The sequence below is a fragment of the Macaca nemestrina genome, chromosome 12 (genome assembly GCF_043159975.1).
Source record: "Macaca nemestrina isolate mMacNem1 chromosome 12, mMacNem.hap1, whole genome shotgun sequence".
Lineage (NCBI taxonomy): Eukaryota > Metazoa > Chordata > Mammalia > Primates > Cercopithecidae > Macaca > Macaca nemestrina.
This window is the reverse complement of record NC_092136.1, coordinates 112,200,347-112,216,984: the sequence shown is the minus strand read 5'-3', so window position 1 is coordinate 112,216,984 and position 16,638 is coordinate 112,200,347. Positions and strand designations below refer to the sequence as shown.

The following is a 16,638-nucleotide window of genomic DNA, read 5'->3' as shown; positions in this document are numbered from 1 at the left end:
AGAACGTGTGTGTGTGTGTGTGTGTGTGTGTGTGAATATAAGACTAGAACTACTTTAACTATTGGATTTTATGCCAACATTTGAAATACAAAGATTTAGATTTTATTATTGAAAAGGCAAAATTATGGTGATAGAGAACAGATTAGTGATTTCCAGGGGCTATAGGTGGGGTGGGAGCGTAAGGGAGTTTTTTTGGGAGTCATGAAATAGCTCTGTATCCTGATTGTGTTGATGTGGTTCCACAAAGGTATATATGTGTTAAAACTTACAGAACTAGACATCAAACAAATTCAAGTTTACAGAATAATTTTAATTAAATTTTAAAAGGTCTTACTGAGCATCCAAAAAATAAACAGACCCATAGTTTTGTTTATATGAAACTAACAAGGAACGTACAGCAAATTCTTGCAGGCACTCCCAGTATCTACATATCAGTATTCACACACTGAGGCCACTATGTCACTTAGAGATGGCTACAAGGATGAGCTCCCAGATCATAGGGGACCAGATCACTGGTAGGACAGTGGGACAGTAACCAGTCACAAAAACCATTCCATCTTCTTACAAAGGGACATTCTCTGTGCACAGTGATTCATAGAAGACCCCCAAAGTGTGCAAAATAAAGACACCTGCAAAAGAGAAAAAGAAAATACTCAGTTTGTTCGACCTGACTAGTTAACTAGAAGAATTACCACCATATACACACAAAAAATCATGCGCTATGTAAGCATAACAGTGTGCTCTCTATAAATATCTGCCCGGAGTCTTCCAGTGGCTCACAGAAACCTGGAACCAACTATGGAGCTGGGAAGAAAGTTGGCACACAGGGAGGAGAGTCTCAAACGAGTTTAAATTTCTGACTAGCACAGTATGATGGGAACATGGAGTCAAAATTAGGTTTACTTACGGGCAAGGACAGAATTGGAGATTTCTTACCCATCTGAGTTTGGGGACTGGGATTGGTGCCCCCTATCCCAGCCAAACTCACGCACCGTCACTCTTGATAACCATGCGGTAACCCTCTCCTCCCCACTTCCTGGCTCCAGGAGTGACTAGGATGTGTTTCGCGCCCCCACATCACTTCCCCTTAGCCCACCAGGATTTCCGCTGCAGCTGTGACAGCCAGTCCCCATGAATGGTGCAGGGGACCACCTCCAGCATCCTGCTGGTCTATTTGTTACCCTCAGGGCTTTTTATCCGAAATTTCAGGGTCTTAGTGTGCAGGGCAGTCCGCAGGCAACCCCAGAAGGCAACCTCAACCAATGGTTTGGAAATCAGAGAATAAATGCACCCACCTCCCCTCCGGAGTGAAGCGTCCAAGGAGACATTCCTGACAGATGCTCACCAGGACTGGGCCCAGCTGACCGCCATGGCAGCCAACTCAAGACTGACTCTTCCTCCTTCCCTGCCTGGCTCATTCTGCTCCCTCACTCCCTTGCCTTGGATCACTCCACAAATAAACTCACTGCTCCCGAATCCTTGTTTCAGGCTTAGTTTTCAGCGAAACCCAAACTAAGACAAATAGCTAGATTATGACTCTCTACTCTATCTCACTCGCTCCGTGAGGTCCTAGAGCCAGCTCCCGGAACATAATTGCACATTTCCATCAAATGCCATTGGCTGGAAAAACTTCAATCCTTTAATGTCAGTAAATGGACTAAGACGTGGGCTCCGTCTAATGAGGAAGCTTTGCAGCTACCTCCCTATACCATTTCAAGAAGCTGCCACTTTCCAGTTCCAGATGCCTCTTGTCCCCAGCCCCGGGTCCCCTTGGCCCCCAGGCTGTAACCAGCAGATCCTGACCATTCCTGTCTTCTGCCTTCATTTGTGTAAAGAGCCCCAGGAGGCTAATGCTCTGAGCATTTCAGTGCCCACTGGAGGGCTGCAATTTCTTCACTAATTAGGCAGGTGAAAGGGCTGTGCCGAGGGGCCTTTGCTCCTGCATCTAACACCAGCGTTACACCAGGTGGCATAGCTTTCCCCCTCCTTCCTCAGTCTGTTCAAGCCCATTGCCTCCCAGCCACAACTGCTCAGGTTAAGATGCGTCAAGATGGAAAGTTGCCACTTGATTAAGATAAAAATAAAATAATCAAAATATGTACCACGTTCCTTCTTTGAACAGATGGCCAGGAAGCTTGCCTCATAACACTGAACATCAAAAATGAATCAGAGGCTCATCTTCCTTCATAATCAAGAATTTGCTCACTGTTTGTACTACAGCCAGGCAGGGAGTGGAGATTCTATCTACAAAGGTTGAGAAACGACAGAGAAACCACTGGTTCCATCGTGAGGCTCTCCCTAGTCTTTTCCTCAGCCTGTCGGGCAGCACTGGCCTGCATCAGACATCGTGTCAGTGTGTGCAAGAGAAAGAGGAAAGAGGATGCAGAGATACGAAACAAATAAAAGATATGTCAATTCTGCCCCTCAGGAGGGCCCAGAGCAACCCTTTATCAAACCATACTCGTTGCCATTTTTTCTCCAAAGAAAGAGTATTCCAGACACTCATGTTTTTTATCTCATGGAGACATCCCACTTGTCACTTCACTCCAGTTACAATACTTGAGCACACTGTATGATGATTTATGTGTTTACTTGTCTGAGCTCCCTTCAGCTCTTTGAAAACAAGGATCATTTCTTATGTGACTTGATATCACAGAGCCCAGCACAGACATAAATGAATGTTTGATGAATGAATGAATGAAAATAATCAGAATTGTGGAAGGAGTCTCTCAATTGGTCTAGCTTCCTCCATTCTCTTTGCTCTATTCCACCTGGCCACTGGTTTAAATCTGTCTAAAAGCTTCAATTAGATAGACCTATAGGTGCTGTGAAATTACCTCCAAGATATACAGTGAGGTGTAAAAGTAAGATACAAAACAATAGACATGTCCAATTGATTTTCAAGGAGAGGAGGAATATGTACATAGATAGTTTAGATATCCCTAAATGTTTCCAAGATATACAAGAGAAGGAAAAAAATGTTCCATTCTGGGAAACAAGAGTTAGATGCTGGGGATGGAAAAGAACCTTGCTTTTTAGTACACATCCCTCTGAATTTTTATCTTGCACATCTATTTCTACCTTTCCATTTAAAAAGCCAATTAATAATTATTTTAAGAATTATGGTTAAAATTACTCCCACATTCAAAAATATTCATCAACTGCCTATTTCCTTCAAGCCAATTAATCTCATAAACCCCAATTTGACTTTCTAACTTTTTCCTGACAATACCCTGCACAGACCCTCTCAATGGTAAATGAGTCTCTATGTTACAGGATCGTTTATGGTGGCATCACAGCTGCCCACAAATACGCCAGTTCCGCCTCCATGCACATGGTAGGGTTGCACTTCCCTGCCCCCCTGAGGTTAGGGGTGGCCAGGTATCACACCTTAATGGGCTAAATGGAGGTTGAAGCATACAGAGTCTATGCTAGGCACCTTCCAAAACAGTTCCCAGTGACACTTGCTTCCTGGCATGTGTACACTTGTGTGGTCCCTTCCTCTAGAGTGTAAGTGGGGCCCAGCCAATTGTTCCTGGTGATTAGAATATGGTGAAAAGGATGGAATGTCACCTCCAAGGTTAGGTAATAAAAGACTGTGACTTCCATCTTGTTGCACTCTCTTTCTCTCTCTGGCTGTTTCCACATGGCTTCCCTAATGGAGAAGGTCACCTGCTAATAACCATGTGAATGAATTTGGAAGCTGACCTGGCCTTGTTGAGCCTTGAGAAGACTGCCTCAGCAGACACCTTGATTGCAGTCTTATGAGAGACCCTAAGCCAGACCACTCAGCTAAAGCACATCTGGATTCCTAACCCACAGAAATGGTGACATTATAAGTGCACATTGTTTTAAGCCACAAGTTTTATGGTACTGTGTTATGCAGTGGTAGACAACTAAGATAGAGCCACTGCACCATTCCCTTTCCCCTGCCAGGTGATCCTAAAAGCACAGGTGGAGATGGACCCTGTCCCTGAGTGACTATGATGAGCAGGGCAGACTCACACACAGTAGATGAATGAGATGAAAATAACGAACAAAAAAATTTATGATTGTGTCAAAATGAGTGTATAGAGGAGAATAAGAGTGTGTGAATTCATTCTTTCATTTAAATATTTAGGTGTTTGTGTTAGGTACTGTGGTAGATGCTGGGAATATAATGATGAGTAAAACCCACAGGATCCCTGTCCTCATGGAGTTTATATTCTAGTAGAGATGACAGGCACTGAACAAATGGAATGGATACACATATAATTAGTTACAGTTGTAATAAGTGGTAGGAAAGAAAAAGTGGGGGTGGGTGGTTAGCACTCAGAGAATGGAGCAGATTGCTACGGACCAGGGTAATTAGAGAGTAGTTTGTGAGAGAGGTCCAATTGAAGAATGGTTGATGTGAATAGCTGGAGAGGAAAAATGGGGTCCAAAGTTCAGGACACAGGAACAGTGTTCAGATGTTAGTATTAATAGTTTATACTTGGATTATACTTTCAGATTTCATGGTGATTTCACACACATGCTGCATTAGTCAGGATAGATCTGCCCCATTCTCTGAGTGCTAACACCCACCCCCACTTTTTCTTTCCTACCACTTATTACAACTGTAACTAATTATATGTGTATCCATTCCATTTATCCAGTGCCTGTCATCTCTACTAGAATATAAACCCCATGAGGACAGGGATCCTGTGGGTTTTACTCATCATTATATTCCCAGAATCTGCCACAATACATAATACAAACACCTAAATATTTAAATGAATGAATGAATTCACACACTCTTATTCTCCTCTGTACACTCATTTTGACACAAACATAAAATGTTTTGTTCGTTATTTTCATCTCCCACATGTTTGTTATGGATTGTACCTCCCAAGTAGATTCTGAGTCCCTGGAGGCATGAATTGCATCCTTCAATTGGGCAGGACACTTCACAATCACGGCAGTGCCTTAAGCATCATATAATACCCAGTGCAGTGCCTTGCTCATGGCTGGAGCACAATTACTGCTAAATTCATATTATTCCATGTGCTCAACAAATTATTGATAAGTAAATTAATATAAACAAGCATATATCAATATAATGGTGTGAAAATAATTCTTAAGGAAATAGAGCAAATGAGTGAGGAGTGTGAGATGAGGGCAGATGAGAAAGGCTTTCTGCAGGAAGAGAGCTGGAAATAATACATTTGTAAAGAGGCAGAGAAACAACCATGCACATAGCTGGTCACCGTGTCAGGCACCAGACTAGATGAGACGCATGTATTATTTTGTTTAATTTTCAAATTAGCCCTACGTAATAGGTTCTATTATCTCCACTTTACAAATGAGGAAACTGGAGGACAAAGAGGTTAAGTGCCTTGCCCAAGGTCACAGAGCTAACCAATGGCAGAAGCAACAACAAACTCAGATCTGCCTCTCTCCAAAGCCCATCTCTACCACGCCAGAACCTAAGTTTAGATGTAAGCCTGGTGCTGTCATTTATTGGCTGTATGGCCTTGGGCAATATACTTAACCTCTCTTGACTCAGTTTCCTTAATTTAGTTAGGATTAATCATTGTGCCTACCTCATGGGATTGTTGTGAGTATTAAATGAGATAAAATATGTAAAGCACTTAGAACAGTGCCTGGGCCATGGTACATACTCTATAAATGTTACCCATTGTTATAACTATTTAAAAACAGATGTCAGAGAAAAACATAATTCCCCTCCCAAAAAAAAAGAATTTTTATAAATGCCCCTTTCATTCACATCTACTTTTGTTTGATATTTCTACACCCAAAGCTTTACGACTGCAAGAAGAAGGGAGCTTTCAGGACAGAAAAGGCCATGTGGGAAACCCAGGAACAGATCTCATCTCACCTGTCCCTACCAGCCTCTTCTGCCCGCCACACATTGCCCTGTGCAGCCTGGGGTCCCATAGCACCAACTCAAGGTGAGGCATTGGGGGCAGCCTCTCGTGCACTGCCCTCTGACCATCAACACACCCATTCTCACAGATCCTCAAACAGGATCGGCCACATAATTTGGAGGGCTCAGTGCAAAATGAAAACATAGGGGCCTCTTGTTCAAAAGGTATTCAGACTTTCAAAACAGCCACAGCAGAACGTCAAACCAAGCTGAGGGCCCTTCTAACCTCACAGGTCACCTATGAAGCTGTCCCTGTCCTCAAACCTCTCCAGAGGGGGCCCAAACAGCTGGGAGAGTCATAAACAAATGAGACGCACCATCTCCCACCTGGCTTCTCCATCCAGGCAAAACCTGACGTGGAAAATCCTTTCCTACAGAGTACCTCAGTGTTTTCATTAAAAACCATGATAAACTTGTGGGTGCAACAAAAGAAGAAATTGATGTTTTCATACAACTCATTAAAGCACCTTTATTAACTCCAGAAATAGAAAGAGGATATAAAATAGAAAGATTAGTTTAAAATCAACACTGCGCTGGTAAGGGCAGCCACGATTCCAGGAACATTAATTGCTGGGTAGCCTCATTACTGATTAAATAAGAAATCTCAAATACCATTAGACAATTGTGATTAAATGTATGTCATTCTAATTGAATGTGTGGTTTATTGCCTTCCACTGAATCAGCAGGTCACCTTCCTGTTTTGTATATTTGAAAGGGCACATCTATGCAGTGACAGCACAGAGCCATTATTTCTCAGAGAGCCCTAAAACCCTCACAGTTGTATCCTAAAATATGACTGTATGTGCAGGTGGCGAAGGAGTATGCCATACAATAGGGAACCTGAGATGATGAAAATAAATCCCACTTAATGTCACGGCTGGGCACTTTTTCCTCTCATCTCATTACCCAGCTCTAGAATCACTTGCAGTCCCCCTGCCTTTGCAGTCATTTGAGGACTAGGGGGAGTTGGGCACCTTCTTGGCACAGAGAAGAAGCTCTGAGTCCTTGAAACTGGATCTGGCTGAGATCGTGGGACAATGAAAAACCTCTGGTCTCATCTCTCCCTCACTTCTGCTAAGGAGCCGGGACAGAAGAGTTTTCTAAGGTCCATCCTTCTTGGTTTCCCAAGGATGAAAATACAAAATTAATATTGTCACTGTTCTGACTGATTTTTGTTGCCCACCTATCCCATGGGACATGGGCTATCATCTCCCCCACTCTGCTCTTGGCTTTGCCTGGAATAAGAGCCAAGGTGAAGTGGAACAAGCACCTTGCTGCAGGCCCGCGGGCTGCATAGTCCCACACAGCACATCATTCCAGAAGGGACCAGGAAAACACCAATCCCAGGGCCCACCCTGGAGGAAATCATACAGTAGGTTAGGTCATTCCCAGTTGAGTTTTGTTACATGGCCATGCACCTATGTGAGCGTGCACGCATGTGCGCGCGCACGCGCACACACACACACACACACACACACGCAGAGTTACCACAGTCTTCCTAAGCTCCAGATCCGGTCACATCAGTGCCCTGCTTCGGGTAAATGCTGGGGTTTTTTCCCACCAGCTGTGCCTTCAAGGCCTCCACCAGCTGCCCCAACCACCCTCTCCACCTGATCCCCCAGTGACATCCTATACCCCTGCGCAAGGACTCCCAACAGACCCAGCACGGGGACGCACATGCTGCCTGCTCTGCCTGGAATGCTCTTGTTACGGTTACTGGGAAATTACTTCATATCTTGTTTCTCCAGAGTCCCTGGAAAGGAATGTTTCCCGCTCGTAAGGATTAAGCAGTGTTCCTAAGGTCTAGGCTCCCCAGTCACCAGAGGGTGGTCAATACGGTTCTATATTTCAGTGGAAATGAGGAGAAAGGAGGGTGGGCTCCAGGGCAGCCTGTTGCTGAGGGTTGAGATTGTACAGGCTGCTGGCTGCATGGGGCTGAGTGAAAGGCAGGCACCAAGCCTTGGGAGCTGCAGAGGCGTGGTGAGACTGGTGCCACCCCCAAAGCTGTCCAAGAGACCGGGCTGGTCTAGACAGGAACCGTGAGGCAAGATGGGTTCAGGAGGTGCCACAATACTAGACAGATGGTGGAAGAGCAGCTTTCAAGAGCAGTCTCAGATCCGTGCAGAGTGGAAACCACAGACTGAGACCCAGATCCATTGTGGGGTTCCTGGAAAACCTTGTCAGGGGGGTGCCCCCAAGTAATGACTGGTTTTTAGACTTCTCACCAATCCTGGCTAACAGAAACTCAGAGCTCAACTGACTTGATTAAATATCTATACTTGGCTGGGCACAGTGGCTCACGCCTGTAATCCCAGCAGTTTGGGAGGCCGAGGCAGGCGGATCACCTGAGGTCAGGAGTTTGAGACCCACCTGGCCAACATGGCAAAACCCCATCTCTACTAAAAATACAAAAAAATTAACTGGGTGTGGTGGCAGGCGCCTGTAATCTCAACTATTTGGGAGGCTGAGGCAGGGAGAATTGCTTCACGCAGGAGGCGGAGGTTGCAGTGAGCCGAGATCACGCCACTGCACTCCAGCCTAGGTGACAGAGCGAGACTCCATCTCAAAAAAAAAAAAAAAAAAAAAAAATCTATACTTAAGCATCTTGGAGCAGCCATACCAAGTACAACTTTCCCCTTCTTCCCACAGGATGGGCTCCTCACCTTCTCCAGGAAGTCCTCCGTGCTGCTCCCACAGCCACTCATGTTCATGCTGCTAGTAGAACACTGACCACATGGCTCTTGCAAGTAGGGTGTATACAAGCATCTCCCAAGCTACATTAAGCCCATCCTTGGTTCCCAGTACCTAGTAGCCTGCCCAGAACATAACACATGCTCAGGAAATATTGAAGGCAGGAAAAACAAAGGAGAGAGGGAAGGAAACTTCAGCTGCCCAGGCCCCCACTGAGTTACCTCCTACACATCACCAGACCCAGACCTCCCTCAACCACCCCACCACCTCCACCAGGCCCTGCCCCATGTGCCTGTAACACCTGGGATACCCACTACCATGCTTGACCCACTTCGAGGCAGTAAAGCACACCAGTCATAAGTCTGACCTCTGGAGCCAGCTCGTCTGGGTTCAAATCTCAGCTCTGTCACTTATTAGCTGTATGACCTTAGGTAAATTATTTAACCTCTCTGTGCCTCATCTGCAGCAAACTATATAAAACAGCACCTGCTTCCTAGGGTGATCACGAGCATCAAATGAGTAGAGCGATTTTGAAAGGATACATGGTGCTTAGTGAATGCTATCTTATTATTGCATTATGATTATCTACTTCAAAACTCGTCCCCCACTAAACCAGGAGTTCCACAAGGGTAAGAATCATGTCTGGGTTTTTTTTAATAGATCCAATACTTAGCACAACCCCTAGACTGGCTTAGAATAGGCAGCAATAAATGATTTCTGGATGAATGAGTACATGATGCAGATTCTAGAGTAGAGAGCTCTGGCAAGCCTGTGGAAGAGAGGGCCTGAGGGCTGTGGGAAGGCTTTAAGACTGCTTGGTAAGGGACAAACAAGTTTGCAGTGGGCTAGGAGAGGTGGGCCTGAATCTCCAGGGGCTCTAGGGCCTCACTGGAGCATTCAGAGAACCTAAAGTATCAGGAGTTAGATGGTAGGATATTGGAAAGGGACAGAGACAGAAAATAGCTGCATTTCCCTGACTTTCTCCCCCTGTTTGGCATTCATGGCCCTCTCCTCCTTTTCTCCTTCTAATTACCTATTCCTCTCCTCCCAAACTCAGGAAGGGCAAGACATAGCAAGGCTAACAAAGAAAAGTGCCCTGGATCACTACTATTGTATAGGTAGAACACAGACAAAAAAGAGATATACTCAAATAGCCATCCCTCCCGGCCAGAACTTCTGCGGGCAGGGAAGACATCAACAATTCTGTACACCGGAAATACGTGATGTGGGAAGAACCATCACTCAGTGGACAGCCTGCCCTCTTGATGCTCTTACAGGAAGGCTTTCTTTAGACTTTCTTTTCTATTTCATCAATTCTTCCTCAGTACAAAACAAAAATCATTAATAACTCACTTATAATTTATAATTTTCCCAATTTCAAAGTTGAACTTTTTTTTTTTTGGGACAGAGTCTCACTCTGTCACCCATGCTGGAGTGCAGTGGCACGATCTCAGCTCACTGCAACCTCCGCCCCCCAGGTTCAAGCGATTCTCCTGCCTCAGCCTCCCAAGTAGCTGGGATTACGGGCAGGCATCACCAAAACCAGCTTTTTGTATTTTTGGTAGAGACGAGGTTTTGCCATGTTGGCCAGACTGGTCTCGAACTCGTGACCTCCTGTGATCCACCTGCCTCAGACTCCCAAAGTGCTAGGATTACAGGCGTGAGCCACCGTGCCTGGCTCAGCTTTTAAATACGCTTAAAATACTCTGTCCTAACCAGGGCCTCAGATCAAGAGCACAGAAGCCCTCTGCAAAGTTTACCAATGCAGCCAAGAGAGGGTCTGCTGGATTCCAGAGTGACAGCCACCTCAGAGGAGAGTTTCTTCACATTCGAATTAGAAGTCAAAGACCCCAGTCTGCTTGGGTTTAGGAATCTCATTTCATTCCTGCTGTGCACTGCAGGCTGGTAGGTGTGACAAATTGTCTTATCTTTGTCTAACCTTTGTTGGACCCGTGCTTGCTTCGGGGTTTAACTTTAATATATGGCTTCAGTTTAATAGTAAAGTGCTTCTCTTAAAATGTCAGATTGTAAAATGCTGAGTCATTCACCAAGAAAAGGCTGGTCCTGAGTGGAAATTAGATTTGCTGGGGCACACAGAGCAATACCACATATCTTCAGCCTAAATAGAGGAGACAGAGCTTAAGTTCAGATCAAATTTAGAAGGCAGTGCTGAGCTCCAGTGGGGTTGTTTGCTCTGAAAGACAAGAATGAATCAGATGGAATGATCAGGCAGCAGCTGAAATATTGTCACTCCTGAAAGTAAACACAGTGGCAAAGATGTGATATTCAACATTTTATGTACTTAACAACTGACTAAACTCTACTAAATGAGACCAAAATAGGAAGAGAACCAACAAATAGTGTTCCAGATGTAAGAAGTGATACAATCCTGCCAATATGCCTACAAAGTTCTGTCAGTTTTGCTTTATACCCATATTTGTCTTTATATTTATATATGAATTAAATTCCACAGTAATAATTATTTCAGGCCGGGCGCAGTGGCTCATGCCCATAATCCTAGCACTTCAGGAGGCCAAGATGGGTGGATCACTTGGGCTCAGGAGTTTCAGACCAGCCTGGGCAACATGATGAAACCCTGTCTCTAAAAAAAATACAAAAAAACAAAAAAATTAGCCAGGCGTGGTCCTGGCTGTCCCAGCTACTTGGGGGGCTGAGGTAAGGGGATCGCTTGAGCACAGGAGGTCGAGGCTGCAGTGAGCTAAGATTGCACCACTGCACTCCAGCCTGGATGACAAAGTGAGACCCTGTCTCAAAAATAAATAAATAAATAAAAATAAATAATTATTTCAGGCTGAATTATTAATAAATCCTAAAATCAGTGGGTAGAATATGATGAGAAAAGGATATCTAGAAAGTGTCTCTCCACAAAATGCTTTACAAAAGCAAAAACAGTAACTTTACGGTAGAGAAATCTGGCAGTCCCCACCTTAAACAGGAAGTCAAAGTTACCACCAGTAATAAAACAAATCGATGATGTGCTCCTTAATACGATGCTCTGGGAAGGATACAACATCACTTCCGTAATATTCTTGCCAAAAACGTATGACCTGGATTTAGATCTTGAAGAAACATCACATAAACCCAAATTAAGGACATTCTAGATGATAACTGGGCAGTATTTTTCAAAAATGTCAAGGTAATGAGAGACAAAGAAAAATTAAAGAACTATCCCAGATTATAGGAGACTAAGGGGACGTGACAGCCAAAGGCAATGTGTGGTCCTGGGCTGGATCCTGAACCAAGAAAAGGGCTGTATTGGGAAAACTGGCAAAACTCGAATTAGGGCTACAGATTATGTCATAGTATCTTATCAATGTTAATTTCCTGATTTTGATCATTATACTCTAAGTTATATAAGATGGTAACATTTGGGGGAATCTGGGTTAAAGAGTGTATTGAAATTCTTTGTACTATTTTTGCAACTTTTTTTAAAAAACTGAAATTAATTCAAAATGAAAAGTTAAAAATAAATAAAGCTTTAAGTGAAGTAGAGGATCTCAATTTAGCAGTTATAAGGATGAGGGGAGAGGACTCTTCTTTTGCAAAGCCCTTACTCCCCAGTCTCAGATAAAAAGAATTTTGGTAACTGTGAGACATAATAGAACTATCAAAAATGTATGAATCTAGCTATATAAATAAAGAAGCATACGTCACAGTTCTTTTTTTCCCCCTGTAATTGTGTAAAACGTGCAAATTTTTCAAGATACACAGCTACAAGCTTTAGAGCTATAAGAGCTGGTATGAAGTAAGGTGGAGTGCTGTTTCCCACCCGGTAAAATAGGGCCAACACCGTCACTGGGAAGCCAGGAGACTTTGGCTGAGCTTCTCTTAGCTCCGTCTCTTCCTCCATGAAATGGATTCATCCTAATGCCTGCACTAAGAGGTGTGAAAGGGCAGTGCAAAAAGCGTCACCGTCCTCCTACTGCACAGCAGCACATGGCAATGCTGCCACCATTCTGAGGAGCATGTCGGGCACTGTGCCACAGCTTGTCTGGTTGGAGGGGAAAGTGGGCTAAGTAACCAGTCTTTGGGACAGCCGTATCTAAGGTCTCTAGCCTCAGTCTCCATCCCTCACTCTATGGTTTCCTCATCCCACTGAGCAAGGCCTGGGATGGGCAAGAGTCTACTGCAAGAGACCAGACAAGCTCCACAGTCCCCGTTATTTGGGACTTCGAGCTGCCAGCTCCCTGCAGCCTCCCCAGTCCACTTCCACATTCTCATCAGCACGCTCCCCACTGTCAGGCTGCTTTATTAGAGGCACGATTTACATTTCACATCAACAACCTAGTACCACAGGCGGCAAAGGCAGAGACTCGTGATGGGCAGTGCCCGGGTCTGGCAGATGATGAGATGGGTGAGCTCGGGCCTCTCAGGACTCTTTTGCACGAAGACAGGTGGGAGCCTGCTGGCATGCCCGTTCCATCCCACGCCTCAACCACAGGGAAATCTCATTCATTCCCCACCCACTCTACTCACCCTGCTGCCCCCAGCTCCTTCTTGACCCACTAGGGCACGCACACACAAAAATTGCTTTTGCTCTTGAGGAAGACACAAAAGCCTATAGTTCCTGCAGGCCCCACATTCCCTCGCTCACAGGGCAGGGGCCAGACAGGGAGCATTTGTTAGTGTCTCCCATCAGTCACTTTCTGACCTGGCTGTTCATCTCTAACCTGCCTGCTCCTGTCTGCCAGTCTGTCCTCCAAGGGCAAATGGAGAGCAGTGAGGCTGCCTTTCAGCCCTCTTGGTGCTGCTTTTCCTCCCCTAAACATCTAAGAAGACAAGTGTTCATTGAGCCCCTCTTCTCTGTCACACCAGCAATAACTCTGTCAAAGAAACCTGCAAAAGGGGCCCACAGGCCTGTAATCCCAGCACTTTGGGAGGCCAAGGCAGGTGGATCACTTGAGGTCAGGAGTTCGAGACCAGCCTGGCCAACATAGTAAAACCCCTTCTCTACTAAAAATACAAAAATTATCCAGGCATGGTGGAGTATACCTGTAGTCCCAGCTACTTTGGAGGCTGAGGCAGGAGAATTGCTTGAACCTGGGAGGTGGAGGTTGCAGTGAGCCGAGATGGTGTCACTGCACTCCAGCCATCAGAGTGAGACTCCATCTCAAAAAAAAAAAAAAAAGAAAAGAAAAGAAAAGAAACCTGCAAAAGGTTTCAAAGTTCAACAAATAGGAATGCAAGTTCTGGTCCTAGAGCCTGCTTGCTGTGCAATCTTGGGTGAGTCATTACCCTTTCTGATTTCAATTACCTCACCGGTACCATAGAGAAAATCATGTGTACCTTGCAGGGTTGTTCTGTGGCTCAAATGAGATGATGTCTATAAATCACTTATTGCCACGTAGCACATGCTGGATATTCAATAAACAGTTCCAACCTCCTCAATAATAGAATGATTGCTTATTGGGCATGCCAGTCTCTGATGTGGGCACCTTACCTACATCATCTAATTTAATCTCACAGTAAACCTCTAAGGCAGCAATCTTCATCCCTTTACATGTGAGGAGACTAAGGCTTAGGCAGGTCAGGTAACTGTTGCTCAAGGTCATACAGCCAGGAAGTAGCACAGCAGGACTCAAATCTTCTGATCCCAGACACCAGACTTTCTGGTCTTCACAGCACAGCCTCCCTCCTGCCCTGGCAGACCTTAGAACTGGGGTGACATCAACAAATGGGGCAACTGGAAGGCACCGGCCCTGGCACCAGAAGCACTGCTGGAAGGAAGCCCAGTCCGGAAGCCACAGGAGCAAACCCAGTGGTGGGAGGGAAGAGGCGCCGCGGCTCAGGGTGCAACCACACAAACGGGCGGAGTCCCACACCAGCGCGGCTGGGGAATGTGAGTGTGAATACCAGCTGTCCACTTGACTGGACTGAGAGAGGCCGAGGTGGCTGGTGAAGCATTGTTTCTGGGTGTGTCTGTGGGGGTGTTTTCGGATGATGTGAACTTGGGAGTTAGTGGACTGGGAGAGAAAGACCCACCCTCAATGGGGAGGACACCATCCAGTCGGCTGCCAGCACGGCCAGAGCAAAGCAGGCAGAGGACGGCGGCATATTCCGCTTACTGAGCTTCCTCTCCCCCGCCCCCTCCCCTCTCTCTCCTTTCCCACACGGGATGCTTTGCTTTCTCTCCTCCTGCCCTCGGACATCAGACCCCAGGTCCTTTGGCCTTCTGACTCTGGGACTTGTGCCATCAACCTGCCAGGGGGCTCTCAGGTCTTCAGCCTCAGACTTGGGGCTGTGGCTCCAAGTGTGGGCTTACCTGCCTGCTCCTTCCCGGTTTTGAGATTTCAGATTTGGACTAAGCCAAGTTACCAGCTTTTCTCATTCCCCATCTTGCAGAAGGCCTGTCATGGGATCCTTGGAGGACCCTAATACAAAGAGGATGGGGAAAAAGGCAGAGGGGCCATGTGGAAAGGGGAGAGGCCACCTGAGCACAGCTGGGGACCCTGGGTCAGGTGACACCCAGCCCTGCAGGCGGTCAATATCAGGGAGGTATATTGGTCAGATTACCTAGATATTCAAAGGCGGTTCCAGGACCAGCAGCATCACCTGGTCGCTGATGAGAAATGCAGAATCTCAGGCCCTCCCAGACCTCCCGGTTCAGAATCTGATGTTTAACAACAGCCACGGGTATGTCTTATGCACATTAAAGTTTGAGAAGCAATAGGTCAGAAGATAACTTGTCCCCTGCCATGAATTTGGGGAAAGCAAGAGCAGTGGTTCTTAACCTTGGCTGGACTTGTTATCCAGATCCTTGCCCGGATTACAGTGACAATAACAAAATCCGGCCCACAGGGTCGCTTGTGAAGATCAGTGGCCCAGCACCCATGAACGCCACGCCCCTGTAAACTAGAACGTGCTCTAACAGTGCTACCTACTCTTTTTGCTTTTCCTGTCATATTTCCTCTGCTGCTTCAAAACCAAAGGAAGTGAGGCCTCATTTCTTCAGATTTTGTCATTTAGTTTAACCCTATTTCACCCCACAAAGTCCCCAGAAGGCACAGAGGAGAAAATCACCCCCGAGACCTGCCTCACTTCTGCTGAGACCCTGCCTACTGCAGTTCTTCTCACCTCCCCCTCCACCCCCCGTGACACACTGAAGGAAGAGGAGAAAACGCCAACAGGTCTGATCTCCCAGGCGTACAGATTTACAAAGCAGTCAGCACTTTTAACTAAAAGTCTTGTCCAGGATATGCACAGACATTTATCATGTGGGCAGGGCCTAGCGCCGTGGTTGGATCTCAACATGGAGTCTCCTCTTTTATGTCAGATCAGGACGGGCCAACTGCAAACTGAGACAGGAGGGTCTGCTGGAAAAAACGGGGACCTGGAGAAGACCTGTGTTTAAGCCTTCACCCCAGCTCTGCTTCTAACTTACCTTATATGATTAGAAGGATTATTTAATCACTCTTTCTATGTTCCCACCTCTCCTGCTGCTGTCAAACCTCAAATCTCTATTAACCATTGGAATTTTGTTAGAAAGTGACGAATAGTCCATGCAAAGGCATGTAATAAAGAATATCTTCTATTTATAGAAATTTGATCATATTTAAAGCACTTGATAAGATGATAAACAAAGAAAATATTATCCCCATTTTATTAATTTAAAAACTGAGATTTGGATTGATTTGTAAAATTGCCCAAAGTCTTTAAGTTTTACATGAAAGGCAGTGTCAAGAACAAAATCCAAACTTCTGACCCCTAGGCCAGTGTTCTCCCTACACTGCTAATTTCTGCGGAATGCCATTGCATATATCTATGAAAAACCTATTTCCATTTCTATCTGCATAGAAAAAAGTAATGGTGGCAGAAGGGCCATGTCCACTTTGATTGGTCCTGCTTTAGAACTGAAGGAAGGCTTTGGTTTCCAAATAATGTCTCTGCTAGAAAGAAAGTTTGCAAAATGTGGATCTCTCATTAAAGAGTCTTTCTGATTAGAGGGGAGTGGGAACAACGCCAAGGAAACTGTAATGGGAGTCAGCTGGAGATGCAGGTGTGCAGTCTTATAAATTACT

The 16,638-nt window shown here is 45.5% G+C and overlaps 1 protein-coding gene across 3 annotated transcripts in view; it reads right to left on the bottom strand.

Annotated features, from left to right (window-relative positions):
• Positions 1–16,638, bottom strand: part of LOC105493750 (6-pyruvoyltetrahydropterin synthase) — a 116,787-nt gene that overhangs the window by 29,000 nt on the left and 71,149 nt on the right. The window contains exons 7-9 of one of the 3 annotated variants that reach the window (XR_011611060.1): positions 10,648–10,793; positions 8,572–8,721; positions 290–629 (exon numbers count right to left, since the gene is read on the bottom strand). The exons of 1 other annotated variant lie outside the window; for it this stretch is intronic. The gene's annotated coding sequence lies outside the window, so the exon portion shown is untranslated. Of the gene's footprint in view, positions 1–289; positions 630–8,571; positions 8,722–10,647; positions 10,794–16,638 lie in introns of those variants that run through there. One more of the 3 variants, XR_011611058.1, reaches the window with a different exon arrangement.